A 7,285-nucleotide genomic window follows, 5' to 3' on the forward strand; every position below is an offset into this window, starting at 1 on the left:
TCCACACATAGAAGACCTGTTGGCTCCCCAAATGGCCCCCATACACAGTGGGCAAGAGAGACTGAACAAAGAGGCAGACAACTCCAGATGGGTGATAAGCAAGGAAACTTACAAGGCTTGTCTTGGGTGGCCATAAGACAAGTAGATCTTGCCAACTGCCCCCCCAGCATCATAAAAGTCACAGCCTCTCAATGACCTCCTCCAACAGGATCCCATAGCCCCCAAATCCTATTTTCTAACAAAAGTCTACTTTACTCACATTGATTTAAAAACAAAACAAAACAAAAAAACAGAAACTCACACTGATCATTTAGTTCCCATTCCTTTGACATCTGATCGAATATTGGGACTTGCCTTTGTCACGGCGTTATAGGAAATTCTGAAGAGCACTACTACTACTCACTGATGCCAAAAGACAGATACTCTTTCACACAAAAGACTTTTTCACACTTCTGTGCACTTTTTAAAAAATATTTAGAAATGCAAATGTCTGGCCAAGCCCAGCTGGAATCATAAAGTAAAGAATGAGGAAATGGTGCTCTCCTTAAATGGTTTTAATGCCATGGGCTTTTTAAAGTTTTCTAAGTAACACAGCTTCAAGTGAAGTGAATCTCCCTTGTCATAACTTTGGATTTCATTTCATCAGCTACTTCTAATAATAGGCATTTTATTAAAATAGGTGTGTTTAAATAATGCAGTATTCTCAGTATGTTTTAAGACTATGACTTACCTAAACATGTCATATATTTTTTACAAGAACACTTAACCCTGGCAGAGGAGTGAAACTTTTTGAACATGTTTAGTTTCAGAATAAGTTGAACTAAATCCAAACTATTTCCAGAATTTCCTATTATGAGGACAATTTCACTTCTCATTGGCTGTCCCAGAGAGGCTTTCTCTTACAGATCAGTGATTCCTGGACTTTACAGACAGGAAAGTTCCAGAAACTTTTAAGAATAAATTCTGAAACAACTATGAGCAAACACAGCCAATTCATTTTTTAAGCCCCAGTTTCACTGTCTTCCCCAAAACTGGATTATTAAGTGGTTATTTCAAATTCATTTTTATTAGCAACTTCATAACAACTTTGAAACCGGAATAAGTTCCAAAGTGAATTTTGTTGACAAAAAGTGAATTTTGACAAAAGGTAAAAGTCAGCATGCCACATATTAACTCTATTTATTGCTGGATGTTATATCGTTTTGTCTTCTTTATATTTTTGTATTCTCAGATTTTCTATAATACAATGAACTACCCAAAAATCAAGAAAAAGTTCATTATTAAAAGAAACAGAAGATGTTCAGCAGCACATATGCTAAAGAGAAACAGAAGATGATTCTCATTTTTCCTCTTCAGAGACTTGTTTACTTCTCTCTTTCAGCCCACATGCAGGGATTGAATCTATGCTCTATAGTGCCTAGTACATGTTGGAATCTAATTAAATTTTAGCTCATTTGAAAAACAAAAACAAAAGCTCTAATCTTTCATCATTTCTTTTCTTTGCTATACACCAAGTAATTAGTCTTCTATAGCTAGGCACAGGTAAACACAAACACAAATCTCTTCAGAAGTCCTATGACATGAAATTATTATAACAGAAACTTAAGTATAATTTTAAGCCCACTGTCGTGTACCAAGAATATAAAACGTTGATCTTCCCTTTTTTCTGTACTGCTCAGTGAAATCCTGTCAAGACCTCTGGTTTATTTTACTCCAATAAACCATGATTCTAGCCTGTGTGCATTTCTGTGTTGATCACATAGTTCTTTCTCATAAATGCACCAATGGATTGCAATTTTTAAAACCTCTTCAGTAAATGCAGGGCATGATTTTTGTTTTATGATATGAGAGAAAAGTCCTTAGAGGAAAATGTTCTTAAGTGAATACTTTTAACAAAATGTTAACATAGGACACTTTGTTTTAAGCCAAGTTGTGTTTTGAACATGTTGTAAACAACTTTTGAAGTAATAATCTAAACAAAGCAAAGATATTTTTACCTTTACAGGTTATTTAATAGTTTTGGGTTTCAGTTTCTTCAGCAATAAAATGGGAATAACAAAAATGATCCTACCTACCATACAGATATCCATGAAGGTGAATCAGGGCTATAAAAAATAGACACCAAAGTTCTTTGAAAAAAAAAAAAAGGTATTTAATATTATCATCATTTATAAAACTGTTTGGAAACTTTTCCAGTACCAACTTTTAGATGAAAAACCTTTACAGGTTATTTAATAGTTTTGGGTTTCAGTTTCTTCAGCAATAAAATGGGAATAACAAAAATGATCCTACCTACCATACTGATATCCATGAAGGTGAATCAGGGCTATAAAAAATAGACACCAAAGTTCTTTGAAAAAAAAAAGGTATTTAATATTATCATCATTTATAAAACTGTTTGGAAACTTTTCCAGTACCAACTTTTAGATGAAAAAACTAAGATGCTATAGGTGAAGTGACTTATTTCTTTTCAGATGACTCCAAGGCAATTCTAGGCATCTTCTGAAAGAACACATGTAAACCCAAGTTTGTTTGTTTGTTTTTTAATAAAATCATTTGTGAAATATACTAAGGGGATGTGCTACCTGCATACATGTGCTCAGACTCGTCAATATCAAATTTAAAACCTGTAATAATGCCTTCATAATAATAAGGGAAAGTTATTTCTTAATAGATTTCTATAGCAGCCAACAAATCAACCCAGTGTGGAAAAATCAATGCAGATACTTTTGCATATGTAAGGACTCATAAAATGTGCTTTTTATGCAACTTTTCTTACATACATCATGGAAAATGGCAGAATGATAAAGACATAATGACAATTTCAAATATAATAATATATACTATTGTATTCAAACATGCATATTCAAATTTAATAATATAATGAGAAACTAGGTGGACAGGAACTCTAAGAGATAAAGGGCTGGGTGAAAAGAAAATATATTCACCCCACAGTTTTTGCTTTAGTGGTGATCATTAAGAAACCGGTGAGAATAAATATTGTTGTATTGTCAAATCAGACTTTCAAGGAACAGAAGGTTTTACCTAATATTAAACTTTATTAAGGAGAGCATGTCTCACATGGAGCACTGGATATTATATGCAGACAATGAATCATGGAACACTACATCAGAAACTAATGATGTACTGCATGATGTACTGTATGATGTACTGTATGGTGACTAACATAACTAAATAAAATTTTTTTTAAAAGAAAAAAAAAAGGTGAGGTGCCTGGGTGGCTCAGTCATTAAAGCATCTGCCCTGGGCTCAGGTCATGATCAGAGAGACTTGGGATCAAGCCCAACATCGTGCTCCCTGCTCAGCAGAAAGCCTGCTTCTCCCTCTTCTACTCCCCCAATTGTGTTCCCTCTCTCGTTGTGTCTTTCTCTGTCAAATAAATAAATAAAATCTTTTAAATAATTAATTGATTAAATTTAAAAAGGAACATTCATCATAATGAAAGAACTGATAGACTTCTGACAATGCTGTGACAACTGAATTAATGTGTGTGAAGTGTATTAATGATAAACATTACTAAACTCTGCATATAGTTGGGAAAAAATAATAAATTTTAGTGTTAATTCGAAGAATAGAGGTACTATAAGATACAGAGGTAAGAGAAGTGGAGAAGTCTGGAGCCCCTCAAAAAGTTGCCTGGTTTCTGGGGACCTGGGTGGCTCAGTTGGTTAAGCGGCTGCCTTTGGCTCAAGTCCTGATCCAAGGGTCATGGGATCAAGCCCGGCAACAGGCTTCATGCTCAGCGGGGTAACTGCTTCTCCCTCTGACCCTGCTCTGCTCTTTCTCGCTGTTTCTGTCTCTGTCTCTCTCTCTCAAATAAATAAATAAAGTCTTAAAAAAAATTTAAAAAAAAATGTTGCCTGGTTTCTTTCCAACAATGTTAGGACATACTCTGGCCCAGATTTAAAGTAACGCATCACTTACTCAAAGGGAGCCGTCTCAGTCATAAAATGTGTCTTTCTCATACTCTGATCATGACACAGCTGACACCGACATTTCAAACAGGCCATGCTTCATAAACCTATAAATTCTAAGTTTTCCTTTAGAATGAGTTACTTCTTCCTTTCTCTCCCCCGACCCCCTCCCTTTTTCCTTCTCCATCCCAATGTTCTCAGGGCAGGGAGGATAGCATACAAACCCATGCTTAAACCTATTTACTTCACACTAGTCATAATAATGTAAACAATATCCATCGATTTTCCAACTTTTAGAAACAACCAATAACAAATTATAAGATACTTAATTTGGTTAATGAATATAATGTAATGTTATCAACCTCGACATATAAGAATAAAGAGGACAAAGTTTGGGTGAGAATGGAAGATGAAAGCTGAAAGAATGTTTAGAAGTGTTAATATCTTAACGTTCAAACTAGAGAATCAAGAAATAGTGTCTATAATTGACCAAATAAGAAATGAATATGTAAGCCTATTACTTAAAATTACAAAGACAATAAGTAAAATTACAAGACAATAAGTAAAGTAAAATTACAAAGACAATGAGTAAAGGAACTAAAATTTTAATATAATTACATTAAGTGAGAGGTATGCCATTACTGGCAAGTGAGCTAAGCTTCAACAGATGATGTCTAAAATTAATAAACTAAAGCTTGTAGACATAATAGTGGTCTTTTTAAATTTTTTTTTAATTTTATTAACTTTTTTAAATTTTTCAGTGTTCCAAGATTCATTGTTTATGCACCACACCCAGTGTTTTGAGAGATGTATATATCTGTAGGAAGACATAGTTAAAGGAATTGAAAAGGTGTCCCCTTTTCTGAAGACCACTGGGAAACAAGAAACTTACACTTTTCCTTAGAATTCCACCCTGTATGATCTTCTGTAATCCTGGGTAGGAATTACTTTTCCATTATTTTACTTTTCCAGTTGCTAAAATAAAGACACAAATGTTCCAGCCTGGTAACACTAGCGTCTACATTGGCACTAGGGCATAAAAAAAAAAAAAAAAAAAAAGTATCCTTAACTAAAATCACAGATGTAGCCAGGAAAATTTTCCCAAAGACAAGGTGAACAGGATTAAAAGCAAAGACTCTACAGCCCCACTCTCCCTTCCAACGCTGACTCCTCCTGGATCAGAAATGACAATTACCCCACACTGTTCCTTCTCCATTCCTTTAAGAAGAGTGAGTTTTATAAAGGGACAGACTCCTTGGCTACAGAGTATATTTCCCAGCACCACTTGCAACTAGGTGTGGCTGTGTGGTTTTGTTCTCTTAGGGAGATATGAACAGAGTTAATGCTTGTCACCTCTAGGCTGTGCCCCCGAAAGAAATGAACTTCGTCTTCTCTCTCTCTTCCCTTTCCAAGAACTGGACCCAAGGATGGAAGCTATATCATGAGGATGACAAAGATTTTTCCCGGCTTAGACTTCCTAACTCTATTCTGTTATGTGAGAAAGAAACACACTTCTAAATGGCTTGAGTCATTCTATTTTTGTATCTCCATAGCAGCTTAGACTGTATACTGCCTAGTGCCTCTCACCTTCACTTTTGGTCTTATTTTTCAGTTTGTGTAGGTTTTCCTTCCCTGAATTACTCTGTCTACTGTCAAGTTCTACTTGTCTATTGACAAAGCCATATGCAATTCTATCCGTATCTGCAGATTCGCTTATAGTTCCAGATACACGTATTGTTATATAGGCTTCCAATTCAGTTTTGGTCATACTTCCCCGATTGCCATACTCACGTTAAAAGCATCATGTCTTTAATAAATCATTTTTAAAATTTGAAATGGAATGTACTTTAAATTCCTTCTGATGAAAAAAGGTTCCAAGTTTTAAACTTTTCAAATGGAATTGCATTGCCCACCTGCCTAATGTATGGTGTCCCCTGTTTTTGTTTTTATTTTGTTTATTTTTTATTTGACACTCAGAGATCACAAGTAGGCAGAGAGGCAGGCAGAGAGAGACAGGGGGAAGCAGGCTCCCTGCTGAGCAGAGAGCCCGATGCAGGGCTCGATGCAGGGCTCAATGCAGGGCTCGATCCCAGGACTCTGGGATCGTAACCCGAGCTGAAGGCAGAGGCTTTAACCCACTGAGCCACCCAGGCGCCCCTATGATGTCCCTTGTTTTTACCTGGTTTTCTTTCTTTTTCCATTTCAATAAGCTAGGAAAAAAATTATTGGAGGCTAAATTTGTTTCCTAACAAAGTACAGAGACCTCAATTCAGATTTTCCATTAAGTGTCTAACTTGTCACTTCCCCCTGGATCTTTAATATTGAGATTATGGCTTTTCTGACTATACCAGTGGTGATTCATAGTTTATCTGGCTTTATTATCAGTTGATTAAATAAAAGTAGAGAATTTCCAAATATTGAGGCTTCTCTTAAATAGATCAAATCTCCTTTGTAAGTCTGGCAGCATTTGCCAAGTTAAAATACTTTTCATTGAGGGGCGCCTGGGTGGCTCAGTGGGTTAAGCCTCTGCCTTCAGCTCAGGTCATGATCTCAGGGTCTCTGGGATCGAGCCCCGTATCGGGCTCTCTGCTTGGCAGGGAGCCTGCTTCCTCCCCTCTCTGGCTGCTGCTCTGCCTACTTGTAATCTCTCTCTCTCTCTCTCTCTCTCAATCTGTAAAAAAGAAAAAAAAAATTTAAAAAAAAAATACTTTTCATTGAAAGGCCTGAAAAAACTAAATGAAAAATTCTCATACCAATATACAAACTGTTTTATTACCACCTCACATAACAAAAAACACTGAGGTAGACTGTTCCAGGGAAGATTCAGTGACTCCATACGTTATCAAATAACCAGGATCTTCCTACCCTTCTGCTTTGTTCAAGACGTTGATGATAGCTCCTCGTGGTAGCAGAATGGATGCAGCTGTTCCAAGTATTACATCTTCATATAAAGCATGTGCAGAATTAATAAGAGAAGATGGGGGCTTCCATGCATATACTTAACCGTTTCCTTTTATCGTGGAAAAATATTCTGCCAGAAACCCCCAGCATAATTTCCTTCATGTATCATAGACCCGTTCTAGTTCACATGGTCTTTCTTAGCTGAAAGGAAATTTGGAATTTTCTGGTATTTTCCATCTCTCTCCTAGTTGTATTTGGCCAATGGGAGAAGACAGAGAAGAATGGCTTTGGGGAATGTAACCATCAATGTCAGTTATAGCAAAAGAATAAATGTTGCAAAAAAGAGATTCAAGAGTGTTCCAAAGAACAAAAGCCTTCTTACGAGCCTCCTTCCAATTTGTCTCAGAACCTTAACTATAGGTGTTGAAGAAATGGATTCTTTCTCACTA

Source organism: Meles meles, chromosome 5 (assembly GCF_922984935.1).
Source record: "Meles meles chromosome 5, mMelMel3.1 paternal haplotype, whole genome shotgun sequence".
NCBI classification, from domain to species: domain Eukaryota; kingdom Metazoa; phylum Chordata; class Mammalia; order Carnivora; family Mustelidae; genus Meles; species Meles meles.